The sequence below is a fragment of the Helianthus annuus genome, chromosome 7 (genome assembly GCF_002127325.2).
Source record: "Helianthus annuus cultivar XRQ/B chromosome 7, HanXRQr2.0-SUNRISE, whole genome shotgun sequence".
NCBI classification, from domain to species: Eukaryota; Viridiplantae; Streptophyta; class Magnoliopsida; order Asterales; family Asteraceae; genus Helianthus; species Helianthus annuus.
The window spans coordinates 102,206,331-102,230,220 of NC_035439.2; the positions used below are offsets into that span (position 1 = coordinate 102,206,331).

Here is a 23,890-nt window from a genome sequence, read left to right on the forward strand (position 1 = left end):
GTTTTTGATTGACCTTTACGACAGTCGTCAATAATGCTCTAGCATGTGTTAAGAAAGCAACTATTTATAAACAAAAGTCACTTGCATCCGACCCCTAGTTTTTTAGGAAGTAATAATTATACGAACTCAAAAATCGTCCGATCAAGTTTCGATAATAATTCCCGTACAACTGATGATGATGCCAGAAGCATACGCCAAAGACGCAATCATCTCGTGATTCTTAGGAGAGTTGGCGGCAACGAATGCGCTCATTGACGCTCCGTGCGGCCATCTTTTGCAATTAGAGGCTGGAAGACGTGATTACGAGACCGTTTTCGCCGTCGCACACTGTTGTAGGTTGAATTGGATCCCCATTCTTCAGATGCAGAAGTGTTTCTCCATTGCTGACGTCAGAGCTCTAAAAGGTGATTCAGGAAATGACAAGACCTGGAGACATGAGAAAAGTCAGATAAGTGAAGTTGATGTTGTGTTCTTCACTGGTGAATGAGAATACAGTTGAAGTTTTGTTTGAGTGTGTTGATAGTAATGAAAATGGTGAATGTCACATGGCTAATAATCATTGTTAAACTATTATATTCCTGAAACATTTTTTTTTTAATTTCCTCGAGTTTGATTTTGCTAAGGGATTCTAGGGTTTGATATGTTATGATTTTGGGGTTTTTATAAGGTGTTCATGAATCCTTTTAAGTCAACATACCACATTGGATGATAATAGACACGTAGGATACATCAAATATTGGCCACGTCTTCAAATATTGGCCACTTCAGCATAAAAACTAGCGTAGTTAGTGTTTAGTTAATGAAGGGGTGTCATGACACACTATGTGTTAAGTTGGGAATGGTGGGAGCCAAAGTTAAGTGCCAACGGACAATAACGAATAGTTGAGGGTGATCAGATCCAGTAACCCTTACTTAAACAAATAAATCAGTCAACCTCCTTTGAACTAATATATATATATATATATATATATATATATATATATATATATTATGACGTAAAACAATTATACATATCGTATTTAGACTAAACAAATTTATGTGCGTCAATCTAGGGTTTATATCGTTAACGAAAATAAATACATATGTGAGGGTTAACTTATTATACAAAGGCTCCTAAAAATAAGAAGTGTAAGAAGACATTATAAAGTGACAAGTGTCCAAGAAACTAAAAAGCTAAAACCTAAACGCACTATACCACCACCCAAAACCTAAACACCCACCCCCACCCCCATCCCACCACCACCCAAAAACCTAAACCCCCTTCCCCAGGGCAAATTTTTTTTTTTTTGGTGGATGATGGGGGGAGGGGTGGGTGGAGAGGGTGAGGGTTTAGGTTTTTGGGTGGTGGTGGATGTTTAAGTTTTTTTTTTTTTTTTGTTTTTTTTTTGTTTGTTATAGTGAGGTTTTTTTAGGATCTTTTGTACTCTTCTTATTTTTAGGATTTTTTTTATTTGATTCTAAACCACGTATGTAATATTTGAGTTCATTAATTCAACTTTTCAACTTGAAAATCGTTACCTTATTAATCCGTCAACTTGGTACGGTTTTTACTTCTAATTTTCATCTCACTTGGGTGTTAGATCCAATTATTAAAATCTTTAAACTAATTTTGAAGCTTCTTTTAATGATTAAATTGCATCTCACTTAAGTGAATAAAATAATCTATAAAACCAAACATTGTATATTTTCAAGTAGTTCTTAAAGTAAAATAAAAAGTAAAATAGAGATGTGGTACCCACAAATGATTTGGTTGGATGAGATTAGATTGGGAGATTGATGATTATGGTACGTAGAAGTTGGCAATAATTGAAGGTTTGATTTCCTAGGATAAGATTTTTCTCTTTTTCTCTTTTTCTTTTTGAGTTTTGAATCTAATATTCTTTCTTTCTAAATAATCTATTCTCTCTTTTTTCTCCATAAAACAAAATGTAGCAATCAAGTTCATATAGGTATTAAAATTTTTTGTTCACTGATTGACCATATAACCCACATCTTAAAAAAGTCAATTGAACATTAAGTTATCATCAATTTTTATCAGTCATTTGTAACGAGTGACTTATGCTCATGGTTTGAGACGGTTCATTTTTAAATACATTTTATATCAAAATACAGATAAAAAGAAACGCGTCGCAACAATATATTTGTAATTTTATAGGATATTATATTTAAAAAGAAAAAAATACGTTTCATCAATGAAAACTATAAAAATGATACCGACGTCGGTTCCAATAATACATAATGTTGTCCGGTCGGTATCGGTCCAGTTTGTCTCAGTATTAGTATAGTACCCACAATTGGTATTGTTTACGACAAAAAAATACATTATGTTAACACAAGTTGGTATTGTTTACGATTTCATTATTTACTATTGTTTCATTAAATAAAAGTTTTTCAAGTAAACCTAAAACATAAAGTCATGTTTTACATTGATCGAAAATCATAAAAAATATATTAAGCACATTGGGAAAAATGAGTGAGATGGTTAATACATTTAATTAAAGTTGAGGGGGGTATATGTCAATTATTTGAAAACAAAAAATATATACAAACTCTATAAAAATTAAAATTACAATAATCACAATGTCAAATTTAAGAAAAAAAATCCAAACTTGAAAACAATATGTTTTATGATAAGATTAAAAAAATGAAAATAAATTACACGGATGGTTCTGGTTTATCAAAATTTTGGACTTGATTCTTAGCTTTTTAAAAGTACACGGATGACCAATGTGGTTTGCAATTTATAACGCATTTAAACTTTTTTTCCAAAAGTGCATGTATGCTCTCTGTGGTTTGTACTTTGTAACGCATTTATTCCATAACTTGGACATGCTAAAATCTTTAAATTTGTTGGTTGGGATGAAATGTGTTATAAAGTGCAAATCACAAAAACCATTCGTGAACTTTTAGAAAGTTAGAGACTAAATCTTAAAATTCGATAAACCAAAGGAACCATCCATGTATATTACTTAAATGAAAGATACACTATGAATATTGTCAAATTAAGGTTGTTAAATTTATATATTGATAATGTTAATTAAAAAAATATATATTATAATGTTAATTAAAGACAAACAATTAATTATATCAATCTTTGTAATATTATCGGACACACTTTCATATTTGATAGATGTTGATATAAAACATTAAATGAAATATACTTGGATAATTTACAGATTACGTAGTTAAAATATAACATTGGACGTGATACGTTATCTCAGTTTCTTTTCTATTTTTCTTAACTTTCTTTACTTTTTGAATAATATTTTTTATAGGAAAAATTACTTTTTGAGTCTATGTGTTATAGTGGTTTTAAGCAGTTGAGTCCAAAATGAAAATGTTTAACGTTCTGCGTCCCTAAACGCTTATTCTGTAATCCTTTGAGTCCAATTTTTTAACACAATCCATTAAGTCTATTAAAAAGGAGGGCAGTTTAGTCATTTATACACAAAGTACAACTCTTATATGTACAAAAGTATAAGAAACAAGTGTCTAATGCATAAAGATTTTAATATTATATATAAAATAAATTACATATACTATACACATCTGCACACAAACATTTCACACACACCTATCTATCCTCCTCTCTTTTTCATCATCTAAACCCCTACCACCACCGTTAACACCACTGCACCACCACCATCGCCACCGCACCTCCACCAATATCACCACCTTCCGTTGACCGCCAAACCACCTACAAAGAACACCTCCACCATTATCACCACCTTCCACACCGTCAACCACCACTGTCGAGATCACTATAAACAGTCAAAACCACCAACAAACTCAACTACCATGATAGAAACATAAACATAAACAATCGAGACCACCACCAGATCTAGTTGGAGAGACGACAATGGTGATGTCGGTTTAGGGTTTTAGTGGTAGCGGTTTTAGGGTTTCAGTGGTGACGGCTTTGATGGTGACAACGGTCATGTTGGTTTAGGGTTTCATGGTGGCAGTTTTAGGGTTTCAGTGGTGGCGGCTTTGATGGTGATGACGGGGTTGTCGGAGGTAGGGCAACGGTGGTGGTTTATTCTGCTGACGGTGCTATCGGAGGTGGGCCATGCGTGGTGTATGGTGATGGTTTATTGTGATGATGGTGTTTCGAGATATACCATATACATACATACACACACACGCACACACGCACACACACACATACATACATACATACATACATATATACATATATATGTATATATATATATATATATATATATATATATATATAGGGAGAAGATCATGCGAGAACCACCTCTTATTGCGAGAACCGCGAGAACCAATGTGAACACAACCAAAAATACCTAAAAATAGCTAAAAATCACACAATTTTTTTTTTAATATTTTTTATATAAAAATCGCTACTTTTCGAAGCCAAAAAAAAATTAAAATTTTTTTAAAAAAAAAAAAAAAAATTTGGCCACTAAAAGTAGCGATTTGAGCATAAAAAATATTAAAAAAAATTAGATTTTTTTTTTATTTTTTTTAGATTTTTTTAGGTTTTTTGGGGGTTTAGTTTTTAGCATTTTAGCTTGGGGGGGGGGGTTTAGGTTTTTTTTTTTTTTTTTTTGGGGGGGGGGGTAGGTATTTAGGGGTTTTAGTTTTTAGCATTTAGCTTTGGGGGGGGGGGTTAGGTTTTTTTAGGTTTCTTTAGCTATTTTAGGTTGTGTTCACATTGGTTCTCGCGGTTCTCACTATAAATAGAGTTCTCGCATGAGCCCCTCCCTATATATATATATATATATATGTATGTATATATATATATATATATATATATATATATATATATATATATATATACATATAGGGGACCGCTAGAATGAGAACCACCTCGAGTTGTAAGAACCGCGAGAACCACACCGTACGGGGCGAGGTGGACCAAATTTTTTTTTTCAAAAACGTAGATGCATGTATTATAAACACATTCGTAAAAAAAAAAATTTAAAAAATGCCGTGCGTGTAGTTTTTTACACCACAAGTTTGTGGTTTACGAGTTCCGTAAATTTACGGAACTCGTAAACCACAAACTTGTGGTGTAAAAAACTACACGCACGACATTTTTTTAAAATTTATTTTACGAATATGTTTATAATACATGCATCTACGTTTTTGAAAAAAAAAAACTGGTCCACCTCGCCCCGGATCAAGTAGTTCTCGTGGTTCTTACAACTCGAGATGGTTCTCATTTTAGCGGTCCCCTATATATATATATATATATATATATATATATATATATACTACTTTATAAAGCATATAGGAAGGATAGAATGGTCTTTTGCCACTTTACAAGTCTTTAAAGCCCATTGTACAAACCTGTTAAGCACAAGTGTTGAAAACTTGTTTTCCACCTGGTACCCACGCGGATCTATGCCGGGTTAACTTGACCCGTTTTTAGTTTAATGGATCCAATATAATGTTTCATTCACTCAATCTAACCACAAATTTCGTTTCATCCATCCAGACACTCCACCTTTCTCTACAAACCCTAACCCTAACCTTCATTTCATCCACCGCTCCTCCACCGCTCCTCCACGACTCCTCCATCGTTGACGACATCAGATCCGACACCAGATCCGACACAACATCGATTTCTATGGCTTCTTTTCCCAGTGGCTTCAAGATCCAACACTATCTCAGTAGATCCGACACTATTTCAGTAGATCCGACACCAGATCTACTGGTTTGACTGTAGGGTACCTTTCTTGTTACCATATCTTATTTATTTATTTATTTTGTTGTTATTTGAATCTTCAATGGGTAATGTTTCAGATCTTCCTTTTGGTTGTGGGTTCGTCGTCAACGATGGTGCTTGTGGGTGGAAGATCTGGCAAGATCTATGGTTTATTTGTAGTAGATCTGTTCTTTGTAAGTAGATCTGTTCTTTATAGTAGATCTATTCTTTGTAGTTGATTTTTTGTTTAAATTTATAGAATTTGACTGTGGTTAAAGAGGGTTTATTTTTTTTTGTTTAAATTCTTTAGATGAGAAAGGAAAAGAGAAATGGCATTTATACTATGGAAGTGGAATGAGGTCATCCATGTTCAAAGTGGAATGCCATTTCACCTTCTTCTTCGTATCATCGTATCAGGTATGATTTCTTGTCCGTCTTCATTGAATCTGACCATTGTTGGGATTATTATTTGGGGGTTTATGTGTTCTCCAATTTTGTTCCAGTCTTATACATTATTTACTGTAATTTATTGAGTTAAAGTTTGGAATTTAGGGTTTTCATGTAGAAACATTAGGTAACTTGAATTGCTAGATTAATGATGATTTTTTTATCTTAATTTATATGTTTGGCTCATGATTGAAGTTAATTGTTGTTCAAATGGAATTTTAGGTCACGTTTATTCGTAAGCCGGATTTGATGAAGATTTCATGTTATGTGGTTCTGTGCTGAATTCTGAATTGGATAATCCAGGCTTTAATTTAAGATTCTTCAAGTTTTTTGAAGAACGGTCTAATTTACTCGACACCTTGAGACAACCAGAGGTAAATTTAAGATTCTTGAATATTATTGCATGCTTACACTTTTGTAATGTGGTGACGTACTAGGGAAACAATCTCTAAAGATCAAATAAATGTTGCAGCATTTGTTGTTTCTGGGAACGCTTCATCCGAAGGAAGGCCTTGTAAACTATTCAACAAAGATTATCCGAGGCTATTATCGAATTGTTAAGTTGAATGGACATGGTAATTAATCTTTAAATTAATCAACAATTTTTTTTCCATTGTCTTATTATTTTAAAAGCATATTATAAATTATCATACTGTATATTTTTACAAGCATCTTATTTTTATGGACATGGTAATTAATATTAATATGCGTCTTGTAGAAGAGCTCGAAGCGTTTGATGAACCCAGGTAAAACCCAAAACCAGTGTTGATTTGTCATCTATAATAGCAACTGGTAATCTAAATATTTGATATTGCTTTGGGGTTATAGAATTTTGGCGACTTGATTTGTCCCTAAGATCTTTTTTGTAGTAGCATTTGCATTGACTTCAATTCGTTTATTGTTTGGTCAACTGCACTAACCAGAATCGTTATTTTTCAAGGCAAATCTTGAAGAGTTTTTTTGGTAGATTTTGAGGATCTTTCTGATAGTGATAACGCGAATTTGGTGAGCATAGTTGGTCGAAATATAAATACCTGTTTCATTCTAATGTAGTGTGAATGAAATTGGAATCGGCTAACTAAGGATTTTGTTTTTATGTTTTCTTTTCAACAGGACGAAGACATTGGGCAGCAGAGCACATGGAAGAGGATGTTAATGGAGACCTATTAGAACATTGGTAGGGATATGTATAAAACAATGCTAATAAGAGATTATGTGTAGGCTTATGCCTTGAAAAAAGACTCATTTGGGGAAGCCGAGTAGGGAGTTCAAGAAAGTCTATAAGTCACCACTCCTCAAATATGGAACATAAGTTGCAATCGTATGCTCCAATAATCTTATCCAACCCTTGAACAAGCTGGAGTTTTGAATTTCATGGTACTCTTAAACTAAACAATTGTTTTTTTTTCTTTTTGGCTTTAAAACAACGAATGGTTTTTAAATGGCAATATATAAGTGACAAGATTAGTTTGAATGCTTATTTATAACCTTTTACTTCATTGACTTCTAAATAACAATTATACAAGTGCTATGCAAGTTTCATCCAACTATCCAACTGAATATGCTATGCATTAGAAATAAACTTTGGCCAACATTCTTACTGTTTAACCCACTTCTATCTTTTAGCTAAAAGTTCTAATTTTGCTCATTACACTAGATTTGATTAAACATGTACAGTGGAAGCAGAGTCACACAATTAAATGGTTGAAAGGCCTACGAGCCCTGTGCCGCCTTTGATGATCGCAAGAACTGGTGCAAGAGACGCATCTACCTTTTTGTCCATGTGTCGTGTTTATGCAGGGCTTCAGTATCAAGCCGATGTGTGTGATGGTTTATTGTTGTCTACGGGTGGGTTGGGTACTGGGTCCAAATGGGTTTGGGTCTTAACAGGTCGGTTTGTGAACAACTGGAGGAATGGTGGGAACAATTAGCGTTAACGGCTGTTAATGGGTAATGGTGGACAGTCAAAATGTGTTCGCCTAGAATAACCATGTGAAGAATCTCTATACCTTTTATGACAAGGAATTTTGTGACCAGACACTCATAATCCATTTTTTAAAATTATACCACTTTGTTCTCCATTGAGTGATGCAGATCCTACATCAAGCTTTACGATTCTCCACCAAAATCATCAACCAAAGAAGACGATGAGCTAGCAAAATTTCATGCTTCTCGGTAGAAGAAATTGAGGTAAGATTTAAATGTTAAACTATAATCGGTTTAGGCTGGGAACGGTGGGTAAGCTTCCTTCAGGTGGGATTTTGAGTAACAATGAGCCGGGTATTAACGGAGCTCAGGGGTAATTTAGAAATTTTTCAAAATGTGGTTTTTTTTTAATGATGTTAAGGCTGCAAAGTAGAGTAACTGTCAACGAAAAGGGCAGTCGACCTCAAAGGAAGGGATTACTGCATTATCTATTCTCTTGGAGAACAAAAGTAGGTGAGAACTTGGATTGTATGTCCTCCCACGTGCTGGTGAATCTTTGTGGTATATCTTGGTCAACCGTCATGTACTTCCAGATATTAAGATTGCGGAGGTACTACGCTTTAAGTCATGGTCGGGATGACTAAAACGTGTTTGACATGTCAGCCCAAACCAAACCCCTTTGACCTGCAAGAGTTCTTAATTATGATCCAGACCCATTTGAACTTTCACCCAACACACATGTTATGCCACATCTAAAATCATGTATTTATAATGACTGCTGATCTTTAGGTTGCTGCAGAGAGGCCAGATCCTATGATATTTCTTCTGATGGTAGTTTTTTAATTCTTTGCACTTACCTGGGTAGTTAAAAAAAGTATAAAACAGAATGGTTTCATCTTTAAATCAAACTTATACAACATGAATGCTATGTTTTAGAAGTTCGTTCAGGCTATTAGATTTGTGGTAAGCTATTACTAAATATTATTCTAATGGTACAATCCACAGAGGCAGGATAGTGGTGGAGAAGATGAAAGGAAAGAAGGCAGAGGTGGTGACGAGAGAGTACACCATTAATCTTGACAAACGGCTGCATGGATGGTATATTGTTTATAGTGGTTGATTAAGATTTTCGAGTTTTGTAGTGGATTTTTGATATTCTGATGGCTTGATTCACTAAAGTGATGAAAATCCTTCAAGTTTCAGTTAGTTTTCTTTTCATTTGGTTTAGTTTTCTTTTCATTTGGTTTCTTTAACCTTTGCTGTAAGCAAAGTGTAATTGGAATCATTTGGTTGTATCAGTTGCAAAGTATAGTCTTTTAGATCCTACATTAATATGTAATGGATGCTTCAATTTTGTTTGAAAATATTTAATAGTGCATGATGTTTCATTCTCCCTTAAATTTTGCGTTTGTTAACTATATCAATTGTCGGTTCCGTACATGTAAAGAAATGAACCGGACAAATACCGATCGAACATCGGTACCGGTTTGATATTTTTTTAATATAACCTTAATCATACCCTTATACTTTAAATCATGTGCTTTCGTCAAATATAACGATTGCTGGCACCGTAGAAGTAATGAAACGAACTAGACAGATACCGACCGAACAACGTTGGTGCCGGTATGGTGTTTGTTTTTATTGTGTTCGATCTTATTGTTTTTGATCAATCTTATACTAAAATGTCACCAAAAAAAATTAAACAAAGTTGCATGTTCAATTTTTTAAAAATAGTTAACGAACACGGTTTCCAATTAAATCTATATTGAGACATGGATAGTAATAAAGCATTACATAACAACATACTCAAGGTTGTATATAAAATATTATACTTTTTAACCTTTTTCGCTTAAAAAGAAACGGGTTGAATGCGTTTTTCGCTTAAGAAGAAGCGGGTCGAATGCTTTCTTGCTTAAAAAGAAACAGGTCGAATGCCTTTTCGCTTAAAAAGAAGCAGGTCGAATGCTTTTTCGCTTAAAAAGAAGCGGTTCAAATGCTTTTTCGATTATAAGATACGAGTCGAATGCTTTTTCGATTAAAAACATATGGGTCGAATGCTTTTTCACTTAAAAAACAAACGGGTCGAACGTTCTTTCGCTTAAAAAGAAGCGGGTCAAATGCTTTTTCAAATGTATAAAATATGTAGGTTTTTAGATTATTATTGAAATAATATAACCTTTGATATACTACCTAGCCAAGAATGGACCGATCGGTGATAAGAGCCATGGTTTTAATATAACCTTTGATTTGGCAATTAAGGTTACAAATCAAATTGTCATTGAGCATGGTTTTGAGCATGGTGTAGATTTTATATACAATAGGCTTTGACTAAAAACTGTTGACTTCAATTTGAACTTTGACTTAAACTTGCAATTTGAACCTTGATGAGCGTCTCAAGGCGAGGCACCCAAACAGATGGTTTTTTATATCCAGACCTGTTTGGACCATGCACTATCCCCCCTTTACATCCAGACCTGTCCTCACCTGAACACATCCTGACCCGCCACCCCGCTTGACCCAACCCGATGTGCTAATAAATTTGAGATGTTATAATAGCGGGGGCACTTGGTTCCAACCTCAACTTTACTCTTATTTCTTTTTGGTATTTTGGAATTTATAATCGTTTATTGTTTTAGAGCATGGGTGATATAACCGGAAGCTTGGATGCAAAAAAGGCTTTGACAGAATCACTAAATATTCATAAGTATCTAAACATGGCAAAGTACTCTAAGGAACCAAAACGATACAGGCGTACTATACAGTAAATTACGAAGTGATTGATAAACTAACTATGAACAACCCCCATACATAGCCCTAAACTCACCAACCTAAGTGATATATTTCCCGCCGCATCTCGCGGGTCAATGACTAGTATATATATATATATATAGGGTTGAGTTCATTTCAGAACTCTAAATAACTACAAAACTTTCAGAACTCCTAATAAACAATCATTTTATATATAAGTTTTTGTATTTAGAATCTTTTTATCTTCTATTATATGTATTTCTTTGATTACATACATGTTAAAAGTAGTTTACATATGTTTAATTGCCAAAAATATATATTTGTGTTATAACTAATTACATATATGTAAAAAAACTAGTTTACATATGTGTAATTATAAAATTACATATAAAAAATGATAAAATTACTCTAAACATGTATGTAATCGTAAAAATACACATAATAAATGATAAAATTATCCTAAACATAAAAATATATAAATAAAAAGATTGTTTATTAGGAGTTCTGCGAGTTATGTAAATATTTATGGTTCTGAAATGATCCTGACCCTATATATATATATATATATATATATATATATATATATATATATATATATATAAATATATATATATATATATAGGGGTGGGCTCTATAAGAAACCCCATCTTTTTTAAAAAACTTTGGAAACTCTATGTGGTCCATTGATCTTGTTTCATCTTAATAGATTAAGGGTCATGATTTGTTTAGACAACTTTTAGCATTTAAAACATTAAAATACTCCATGCTGGTACAATTATAAGGGCATTTTGGGTAGTGAAGAATCACCTTTTGAATTGGAAAGTACTATCAGTGCAATCAAATCACCATAACACTCCTCATCTTTCTCTTACATCTTTCTCTTTCTCATTTCTTCTACCCCAATCTTGAAGACAAACAAACATGAGAAACAACCACCATCAGCAACCATCTTCTCCAGGAGAAACAAACAACCAGCACCAGCAACCACCTCCTCTGGCGAAACTAACCGGACTTTTTCTCCGGCCCTCTCTCTCCTCAATAAACAACAACCACCAGCAACCACCTTCTCCAGCGAAACTTACCGGACTTCTTCTCCGGTGCTCTCTCTCCTCTCGGTCTAATTGCTCTTGGTAATTTACTATTTTCCAATTTGGTTCAATATGCTTTCAGTTATATTCATTTTCAATAGAAAACTTGGACCAAGATACTGTCGAAGAATCGAAGAACCAAGATCCTGTCAATAATAAGTTGGTTTTGATTTTTAATTGTCATTTACTTTGATTTTCGTTCTTCACAATTGGTTTTATTTTTTCCAGAATTAAGAATGTTGCCAAAAGATTAATTATTTTTCAATATCATTGATTATTGTTTCAAAAAAAAAAGAATGACGTTTATAGGTAATAAATTTCAATACTATTGATTTTAGTTTGGTTTTCATTCTTCTGGTGTTTATAAATTTTGATTTTGATTCATGGATTACTTGTTTTGCTTTCAAACTCGTTTGATTTTCATCCATGGATTAGTTATTTTTGTGTTAAAAAAATGTGTTTGGTGGTTTGGGGATTTTGATCTGAACAGTAACTGTTTTTTTTGGTTGGTTTGGTTGCCTTGTTTGGTGCTTTTTGATCTGAATAGTAACTGTTTTTTGTTAGTTAGGTTGCTTTGTTTTGGGCTTTTGATCTGAATAGTAACTGTTTTTGTGCGTTATAGTACAGAAACAGACCCATAACATGTATTAATCCCCTGTTAGAATGATATATAACGTGTGTTGCTTTACAGAAACAGACCAAATAAAGATATTCAATCGACAAGCTGGATGGATGTAGGCGATGTTAATGCGGGGACATGTGTTAAAAATAAAGATATTCAATAGGTCACATTTTTTTGGGAAGGAACTCTTCGTTCATTTATAACATGTGTTAGTGGTTCATGCTGTAACAGAACACCATGATGTAACCTGACATCTGTTCATGTATAACTTGTGTTAAGCCACTGTTAGAACGATATATAACGTGTGTTAACCTTGGTTACTAGTAATATGTAATGTGAGACTCTTATTATTTTATCTAGGACGTGTTGTTAAAAATGTTCCGGATGTTAATGAAAACAAATGTGAAAACAAACGCTAACATAAACGTAACACATGTTAATGAAAACAAATGTGACTTTACATGTACACTAACACATGTTAGTATCTGACCAACTATTGGGGGCAGTCATTTTTCCATCGTGCGATCCATTCGGCCTTAGAGAAACAAAAATGATATTTTTTGGATTCAACAACACGTACCAGTAACACATGAACCACCTAAGAATTTATACACACGTACCAGTAACACATGAACCACCAAATATCCCCTGGAAGTCATTGTCCATCGAAGGAAAAATTACTGCGTTTCATTTTATTTATTCCCAAGTTACCTATACATGTGTTACCATACATGGTCCGCTATTCATATTTCACGTTACCTGCCATCCTCCTGCTGTATGTACATGTTAACACACGTTATACACATGAACCACTAACACAAGAGCCACCAACTATCCCCTGGTACTACTGGGGAAAGTCATTTTTCCATTGAAGGAATAAATACGGCGTTTCATTTTATTTATTCCCAAACTACCTATAAATGTGTTACAATACGTGATCCGCTAATCATATTGCACATTTACATGCCATCCTCCTGCTGGCTGCACATGTTAACACACGTTATATTTCGTGTATATCGGGAACTTAATACATGTTAATGAAAACACGTATGTTACACACGTTATATTTTTGTTTGTGTGTACCATGTGCCATTCTCAAATGTTGCTTCTTTTGCACTCGTACTCAGTCATCCCCTACGTAATTTCGTCATTGTTGTACACTCAGCAAAATAGAAAACAAATGTAGGAATCTCTGTTTGGAAAACTACAAATAAAAGTTTTGTGTGTTTGTACCATGTTGGCGCCATGGTTCAGGATGTTTGCTTTTGAACTAATGGTTTATTTAAATGTTATAAATATACCAATTAAATGACAACCATAGATCTAGTTAATAAAACATAATCAATGGTTGATCTTTGGCTTCATAGAATTTCACAAAGATTTCGAATGTCAATCTAGTCAAATGAAATAAAATACATGGTCTACATTTATCCACATGGTCAAAGAAGTAATCATGTTCTTTTTGTCCTTTGTACATACTTTTTAAATTAACAAAGGTTAACACACGTTATATATCATTCTATCAGGGGCTTAACACATGTTATACATGAACACATGTCATGTTACATCATGGAGTTCTGTTACAGCATGAACCACTAACACATGTTATAAATGAATGAAGAGTTCCTTCCCAAAAAATGTGACCTATTGAATATCTTTTTTTTAACACATGTCCCCGCATTAGCGTCGCCTACATCCATCCAGCTTGTCGATTGGATATCTTTATTTGTCTGTTTCTGTAAATCAACACACGTTATATATCATTCTAACAGGGGATTAACACATGTTATGGGTCTGTTTCTGTACTATAACGCACAAAAACAGTTACTATTCAGATCAAAAGCCCAAAACAAAGCAACCTAACCAACAAAAAACAGTTACTATTCAGATCAAAAAGCACCAAACAAGGCAACCAAACCAACAAAAAAACAGTTACTGTTCAGATCAAAAATCCCCAAACCAACAAACACATATTTTTAACACAAAAATAACTAATCCATGGATCAAAATCAAACGAGTTTGAAACCAAAACAAGTAATCCATGAATCAAAATCAAAATTTATAAACACCAGAAGAATGAAAACCAAACTAAAATCAATAGTATTGAAATTTATTACCTATAAACGTCATTCTTTTTTTTTTTGAAACAATAATCAATGGTATTGAAAAATAATTAATCTTTTGGCAACATTCTTAATTCTGGAAAAAATAAAACCAATTGTGAAGAACGAAAATCAAAGTAAATGACAATTAAAAATCAAAACCAACTTATTATTGACAGGATCTTGATTCTTCGATAGTATCTTAGTTCTTCGATTTCTTTTAAGAAATTAACATGTAAAGTTGAATTAGGGGTGTAAAAAAGAAAAAAAAAACTCGAACCCATAAAAAAAAGGATGAAAAACCTTGATCATTCTTGTCCTCGTCAGTAGGGAACTCGTTGCGAATGACGTTCCCGTCAGTGGGGATCTTGAAATGGAGGTTTTGAAATGGTGGATCTTGAAACCGAAATGAAGTTCATGGAAATGGATCTTGGGTAGAACTTGAAACATATATGAAGTTAATGGAAAATGGAGGTTTTGAAAGGGTGGATCTTGAAACACAGAGATGAAGTTAATGAAAAAATGGAGGTTTTGAATGGTGGATCTTGGGTTTTGAAAGTAGATTTGGATGTGATGGGTATTAATTATTGTCAAATCAAATAGGGGAAAATATCTAAGATAGATGTGAAAATACCATAATGCCCTCAAGGACAAAAAGAATATGATATTTACTATGGACACGTGGCAAAATCTAGACCATGCATTGGGTTTGCAAAGTTTTCTTAAATTCAAGGGTTTTTTATAGAGCATTGCCCTATATATATATATATATATATATATATATATATATATATATATATATATATATATATATATATATATATATATATATACCGCTAAAATGAGAACCACCTCGAGTTGTAAGAACCGTGGGAACTACACCGTACGGGGCGAGGTGGACCAAATTCTTTTTCATAAACGTAGATGCGTGTATTATAAACACATTTGTAAAAAAAATTCAAAAAAAAAATATATCGTGTGTGTAGTTTTGAGCACCACAAGTTTGTGTTTACGGGTACCGTAAATCTTACCGGAAAATTTACGGTACCCTTAAACACAAACTTGTGGTGCTGAAAACTACACATACGACATTTTTTTTTGATTTTTTTTACAAATGTGTTTATAATACACGCATCTACGTTTATGAAAAAAATTGGTCCACCTCGCCCCGGATCAAAAAGTTCTCACGGTTCTTACAACTCGGGGTGGTTCTTATTTTAGCGCAATTATATATATATATATATATATATATATATATATATATATATATAAAGAGAGAGAGAGAGATAGAGAGAGAGAGAGAGAGAAAGAGATGAGTGAGTTTTGTAAAAGTGAGATAAGGTTTGTTATTTATTAATATTTCTATTTTTTTTAAATATAGGGGCATTTTAGTCTTTTTTATTAGAAACTAAGAAAAATTTTCAAACGAAGTTGAAAAATTGGACTTAAAATGTTAAAAAAGGCGTTTAGGAATTCAGGGCGTAACACATTTTAATTTAGGACTTGGATGGTTAAAACCACTATAACACAGGAACAAAAAAGTAATTTTCTCTTTTTTTTTCACTTAAAAATCATTAGGCTTACACTTGCAAAGATTTCAATACATATTATTGTTGTGAGGGAAAACACCTACCATTAGATCACTAGACTTTTTTTTTTTTTTTTTTTTTGTATTTTGTAATACACATAAAATTTCCCGGACGGAACCCATACTAATAGAATAACATCGAAATCAGTTTAAAATTTATGGTTTTTGGTTTCAATACGAGTATATTTTAGAATTTTCCCCTACCCGTATAGAAGCGGTACAGTGCCGTAACGTAACTTTATGACTCACAAGTCACAACTTTAAGCTTTATACTTTTAACTTTTATTTAATCAAGTCTAATACTATTATAGACATTATTTTATGTTTTATACGTATACCGAATTTCACCCATTACACAAGAGAATCTCATTAGTTCTATTAAAACTGAAAATAACACATTTAGTGGTGATGACAAGTTGGTTGGTTGAAAGATAACCAATTTGACAAGTTTATTGTGGGACAAGTAGGGAAGCACATTGTCAGTCAATATGGGGCACCATCCAATTGCAATATTGCACCCACGACCAACTATGTTTGGTTCCGTTTAGAATATCGGTGACCACTAATTAGGCCATGTGTAGTCATAAAGCCCTTTGTGGGGCGTTATGCGACACGTGTCGTGCCACGTCAGCAAGGGGCTTTATGGGGCGTTATGCAATTTGAGGCCGTAGTCATAAAGCCCTTACCCATCATTACCTATTTAATAATTTTAAGTTTTATTAAGTAATATAAAAAACTCTTCTATTTTTTGATTGGCCAAATGATTAACCAAACAAAAAATAACGCCGCGAAAAATCTGGCGCCCTCCCCCAATTTTTGAAACACAGCGCCCAGGGGGGGTGGTGTGCCCGGCGCCATAGCGGCGCTATGGTGGGCTATACCGCCCCACTACGTTCAACCTTACTAGTCAATTATTCTTACTAGTGCTGTTCTTCCTGCATGCAGCGATTGGGATTCGTTTGGAATCGATTTGATTTATTACGGTATTGGTACAGTACCGACACATGCTAAAAGTCGAATTAAATGTAATTAATAATAAATTTAATATAACAGACAGATTATATTTGGTGTAGTAACAACAAAAGTGCATCCTATCTAAGCCGTTATCATACATTAGTTATAGTTGCCTACGAAATATAACATGTATGTTTCACCTGTTACAAAGGGCGAAATGCAATCAAGGAAATGGATCTTGTGATTACATAAGCTTTATACAACAATATGTTATACGGTTGTAGCCTTACCTGTCAATATTACTTGCAAATTGTCCTGATAAATGGACACATATAGGTCGTTACCATAATCATGTGTCAGACAATATTGAAGTCACTTTGTTGTAAAATAGTAGCTACAAGCAGTAAAACGTAACCTGCAATCTGACCCGTTACAATGAAATAACATAATGATAATTGAAAGAAAAGTTAAGGAGGGGTTTATCACTTCAGACCTATGATGTATTGTATAATAATGAATTGTGACGATAATATACGACTTGAAACCCTTATTACCAGGGTTGAATCATTAACTATGATAGTGAATACCTAATCAGGTATAATGATTGCAACTAATCCATTCATTCGATTTCGTGGGATATCGGTTTGGTTCAGTACCAGTGTAACACCTCGAAAAATTTCGTCCAATAATGTCTTGACACGTGTCATAAGGTTCCGTTATGTGAAAACATACTTTAGAGGGACTAAAAGTGACAAACAGTGAAAACTATGGAACGTAAGGGTCCAAAGTGTCAACAATGGATAAGTAGGCTCTATGATAACCCTACATAATGTTTATAACCTTAAACGGATGGTCCATGGATCATACGACGCGGAAATTGCCCAAAGGTGAAGTATTGTAAACTATAGGGGCCAAAAGTGTCAACATGTTTAATTTATACCTCTGAGTGAACTTTTGGCAGACCCGAAGCTTTGTATAGCTAAAATATACTCACTAGAATATGTGGTAAAAATTTCGTGAAGTTTCGTCAACGTATGAGAAAGTTATGGCCAAAACCGTACTTAAGGGACTAAAAGCGTCAACGTCGAATTCAGGGCTTTTCGGTTGAGCGCAAAGTTATCCGAGGGCATTACCATATTGGTAAAAGTCCTAAGGTCCATAAAAACCAAGTTTGGGGGTTTACGGGTCGAGAAAAGTAGCCGAAACATCACGTACAAGCTCAGGGACCATTGCTGTCAATACATGAAAGTTGTAGGCTGATCAGGAGGGTCAGGCGACCCGCCTGGACATGCCCAGGCGGGCCGCGTGGGACTGCCAGCGACCAGAATTCGGTTTTGGGTCTATTTGAGTCCGATTTTAAGTGTGATACAGCTCATTTGCACCTCCAATTTACCCAATAACATGCCATGCATGCCTACAACTACAGGAGCCTCGAAAATTCTGATTTAAATCAGATTATTGATCATTTCTTGATCATTTTTCATAGTAACAAGTGCTCTCTCTATCAAGAACCTTCAAGGCAAGACTTCTGGAGCTAAACTGATCATCAAGGTCGACTTCTAGTGTCCACTAAACATCTTTAGGACCATTGTAAGCTTTCAATTCGTTCTTTAATCCGTTTTTGCTTTGATTATTAGTAAAAGTCAAACTGGGTGTTCATAACCTTTGACTTTCTGATTAAACGGATTTCTTTCAGTAATTTCTCGAATTGAAACTTGTTATAGATTGGTATTTATGTGGGAAACAAACCCTCTAAAGGTTACTAACTGATTCCCACTACATGCATGCTTAATGTCGAGTCAAACCAATTTCTAAAAAGTCAACAGAAGCGATTTTTGTGAAAAATGATATGATTAATGATATAGATGACATGCAACCTGATTGATCATTAAAAATAACTTGTAATACATGTAAGAATGTGTTTTAATCATCATCAACTCGACGATCTATAGTGTAGACACGAATCGGAACCGAAAGTCTTGTAAAACGATTATTTCGTAGACTATCGATTCGGATTCGTACATGCATGTACAAGATCTGTATTGGAAAGTATTTTTGACTATTTTTATTTTAGTCAAACTTTCTGGAACTTTCCTTGATTGAGTCTATGCTTAGCCTATTCGAATGCATGTTTCCGGTTTATGCATAAAGTTGACTATTTTGCCCTTTTTGATTTAAAACGGGATTTTTGGAAAAGTGAAAGGATAGAAATCTTTATTTTTATTATATAAACTTGCACCGAAAGTTTCGGATCAGTTGGTGGTCCAGTTTGTGAGTTATGGCCATTAACGTAAAACTATATTATAAATTTACATAAACGGTCCTTTTCGCGTAGAACCCGTTTCTGGCCACGTTTTGGTACAAAACTTTTTACCAACTGATTATATATAATATTCTGGGAATTTTGATGATTTTTAATTAATTTTTGGCTGAACGGATCCTAGTTCTCCTAGTCATTTCGGCTTATGTCGGTTTTGACCGTTTTAGCCATAAAATAAGTTTTACACATCCTTTCGACCCGAAACCTTTTTCTACTGATTTTATATGATGAATAAATTATTTTAAGTATTCTGGAAATATAAAAATCTCAGAATTAATTTGAAAACCCGAAAACACCCTTAAATCGCATAATTAGCGTTTTAAGCGCATAGTGAGCGTTATACTTGTTTTAAACCTATAAGACTTATACCTACTGATGTAAATTACATATTTTCATATAATAACAGTAAGTATAATATTTTGAACTCAGGTTTCCAGTTTTGGCATTTTTAGCCCTTGTGAAATTACTAAATTGCCCCTACGGTGCATAGTTTGGTTTTAAATGATATATTTGGTATATGGGTCATACCCTACTGATATAATATGTTATATTAAGTATATTTACTGTATGAACCAGACCCGAAACTCAGATTTCTAATTTTATCCTTTTATTATCTTTTAAATGACCAAAATGCCCTTCTAAGGCATAAATTGGGTTTAAAACTATTCCGGGCAATATAGAACATAACTTACTGATATAATATCATATTCTAAGCATATTACTTCAGGGAACTTGCATTTGAATCATTTGGCTACCCGTATCGCCCTTATTGCGTTCGGTTCGGTTTACGTAACTAGTTTGCGTAAATTGACCGAACCGGGTCAAACGTCATCATTTTTATCTCAAAATCCAGAATGTATTTAGTATACCCATAATATACAAGTATTCAAACTTGTCGGGTCTAAATCACATTCTACCCGGTCTTTCGCTTAATCGTGCGTAAACCGTATCATTCCTAAAACTAACCGGTCAAAGCTTAGGCTTAAATAAAAGGCCGTTAGGAATCTAATAAGGTAATTATAAACCTTTGTTCCAGATTAGGAAGCCCGGTAAAAGCTACCACCACTTATCGTTTGTGACTTATACTTGCTCAGGTAAATACATTTTGACTTATTTTCCCTATACGGGCTTGGGGTACGGTATTTAAAATACCGCTTGATCGGGCGCACAAGTCCTGCGCCCTATGGGTGTACAGTCTTGAATAGCTTGTGTGATTTCGTTTAAACAGTCTTGTCTTACTTAAAGGCTTTGGGGGGTTATTGACCGTGTCCCGGATATCCTCGGCATTATCTTACGAGATGGCCACGACCAGAGCACGGGGTGTAGGCGTACACCCGTCGTGTATAACTCTTTAATGTGGTGTGTCAATTAAATCTCTAGCCCGGACAGTAGATCCCGGGCCACCAGAGATACAAGTGCATGTAAATCGTTCACAAGTTTATATTATATAATTATCCCAAGTTAATAAAAATATTTATGCCTTGTGCATTTAAATAAATTTTCAACCATTTTCAAAATGAGTCAGTCGATTTGTATTTACCAGTGTAAACTGACGTATTTTTCCCAAAAGGTTAAGTGCAGGTACTATACGGAAATAGGCTGGCTGTTTCCTAGAGAGCGTCCACAATAGTCTCGCAAACTCGGACGACATTTATCTGTTGAACTATTTATTTCTATTTTTATTTGATCCGCCTGTGGATCCATTTCAACTACTGTGATATTTATTATTACACTTTATTTAAAGTTGAAATGTTTCTATTCTGCTTCCGCTGTGCATTATTATATTGTGTTGATTGTCTATGACGATGCCAACTACGTCACTGTACCCCACACCGGGCCCACCGGTGACACGTGGAAATCGGGGTGTGACAGGTTGGTATCAGAGCCAACGCTGAGTGAATTAAACACTATCCTAATGTGTTTAATCTCAGTTACACAATTGCACATTTCTCGATTTTCGAGTCTAGACAAAGAACTTAGGAAATGTTCAACATTTCGTTTAATTTCGTTTAATTTATTATTTTGCATTGTCTTATATATTTTGTTGTGCAACTTGCTTGACTTTTGACAGGATCACCATGCCGCCAAGAATGAGAGGACGAGGAGGATTTCCCACATCTCACGATCACGAGGCAGGGCCCTCACATAGGCGAGCACCATCCGCCACACACAACACAGCCGCCAACGACCTTTGGAGGTCTTTTGCCGAGCCTGCTAGGCATTCGGTTTCCGCGAGCACTTCTCCGTCATTACCCCACTCGTTTGGGCCCCATTCGGAGAACGGGCCCCATGGTTCGCATGGGTCCTACATACCATTGCACCAGTCACCGCAGCAGTATCCAGCGCCAGCCTACCAGGGTTTGTATAACCCTAATGCTTATGTGGAGGAGCCAGTGGGCCATAACCCACTTGGACAGGAGGACCACTTTTCTGGTGGTCACGAGATGGACGTAGACGAGGAGACGGACCCTTCGCTCCCACCATCAGGTACACCAAACCACCCGATTGAGATATCGGATGGGTCGCCATACACAGGATCACCATTTAATGGTGTGGACAGCTTCCAGGAGAGGTTCAAGCAGCATGATTGGTACTTCACCCCTAGCCACAACTCTCCGATGCTTCAATCACTCCATGGTACTCCGATGCTCCAATCGCTCCATGGTTCGCCGGTGCACTCACAGCACCACTCGCAGCCGCTCCAGCAGCAGCCGCCTCTACCGCAGGACCTATCTGGGGCCCTGTGGCGTGACGTGATCACTCCGTCACCACCGCCGCCACCAGTTTTACCTCCTCCGCCTCAGAGGCCTAGGAGGAATGCGCGCATGTCTACGCGCGGAGGGATTCGCATAGGCACCCCTCCACGTGTTAGTAGCAGCCGCTACACGTCTCTTCCCGGGGAGTCCGAGACAGGGGAGTCTCAGCATCCCGTATCGGAGGTTACTTCTGTTCCGATCCCGCCTCTGCCGCCGCAGAATTTTGGAGAGCCGATTCCGGCTTATGCTAGTGCCGCTCAGTTCAACCCGTTCGAGCAGGTATTCCCTCAGGGTTATGATTACACGGGAGACCCTTATTGGCAAGCTGTGAACTACAGCTCACTCCCACATAGTGGTCCACTTGGAGACCCTTGGGCTGCTGGCCCATCTACTTTTGGTTACCCTCCGGGTTACCAGCAGCCACCGCAGCCGCAGCCTTACCAGCCGCCGCAGCCGCGGCACTACCAGCCACCACCACCGGCGCCTATGATGTCGCCGCCGCAGGTTCAGGAGATCCTGCAGGGGATTGATAGCATGCGACGCGAGTTTCAGCACAATATGCGAGAGGATCGCCGACGCACCAGTGGCATGTTTAAGAAGGTATTCGATTTGCTCAAGGGTAAGAGCAAGAAGGATCGTTGAATCCTTCGATTATTATTTCATGTACTCATGTCCCTGCGTGGACATTTATTCCAGTACTCTACCCCTGCGTGGGTATATCTGTCTTTCTCTACCCCTGCGCGGGTATGTTATCCTGTTAACCCCTGCGTGGGTTTGTTTTATTTTATTTTGTTATTGTTGTACTTGTTTAGCCCCTGCGCGGGCATGTTATTCATGCTAGTTATGTTATTTCAAAGTCCCGTTTAGGGCAATTATGTGCTGGTATTTTATTGGAAATTTAAATGGTTAGTTTGAAATTATCATTTTATTTATATGCATGAATAATATTAAAATAATGGAAAATATCAATTTTTATTTGATTTGCCATTTTATAAGAATCTTAGTAAGGTATAACCTAGCTTGAATGCCTTATTAACAGGCCTGGCTGTGATGGTAAAACCTGGTTGAAAGGATTCAACTCCCTGTTAACATCTGAGAACATGTTAACATTCTTGGCTAAGCGTGATTCGTAAAATCACACATGTCACCCTTTTAAAAAAAAAATATCTACAGATTTTATCTGTATACAAGTCTATTAATGACTTGATACCTACGGGTTATGACTACGTCATACAGTGGCAGTTGTGGTCTATGACTCCCTGCCTAGTAAAGAAATTATCTACAGATTTTATCTGTACACAAGTCTATTAATGACTTGATACCTACGGGTTATGACTATGTCATACAGTGGCAGTTGTGGTCTATGACTCCCTGCCTAGTAAAGAATTATCTACAGATTATATCTGTACACAAGTCTATTAATGGCTTGATACCTACGGGTTATAACTATGTTATATAAAGACAGTTGTGGTTTATGACTCTCTGTCTAGTAAAGGATTATTTGTTTAATTATACAATTTATAGTCCTATAAAAATCTAAATTTATAATTTAGTGATTGTCCTTGTGACTAGGCCTATGGTGCCAATATATTATAATTTTTCATTCCTTGATTGCTAATAAGAGCCTGAATGAAATTTATTAAATTAACTGCTAAGGTTTTT

The 23,890-nt window shown here is 35.4% G+C and overlaps 2 long non-coding RNA genes across 7 annotated transcripts; both read left to right on the forward strand.

Annotated features, from left to right (window-relative positions):
• The first annotated feature begins 5,464 nt into the window (after nt 1-5,464).
• On the forward strand, nt 5,465-6,079 carry LOC118480357. 2 transcript variants are annotated; one of them, XR_004862116.1, is made up of 3 exons: nt 5,465-5,699; nt 5,776-5,871; nt 5,988-6,079. It is a non-coding gene; the product is annotated as an uncharacterized LOC118480357 (long non-coding RNA). The 2 variants fall into 2 exon arrangements; XR_004862117.1 differs by having other exon boundaries at nt 5,465-5,694.
• Nucleotides 6,080-6,274: 195 nt separating this feature from the next.
• On the forward strand, nt 6,275-9,428 carry LOC110935010. 5 transcript variants are annotated; one of them, XR_004862119.1, is made up of 7 exons: nt 6,275-6,498; nt 6,597-6,699; nt 6,843-6,870; nt 7,065-7,129; nt 7,238-7,501; nt 7,802-8,314; nt 8,840-9,428. It is a non-coding gene; the product is annotated as an uncharacterized LOC110935010 (long non-coding RNA). The 5 variants fall into 5 exon arrangements; XR_004862122.1 differs by lacking the exon at nt 6,843-6,870 and having other exon boundaries at nt 8,840-8,881; nt 9,056-9,428; XR_004862118.1 differs by lacking the exon at nt 6,843-6,870.
• The last annotated feature ends 14,462 nt before the right edge of the window (nt 9,429-23,890 follow it).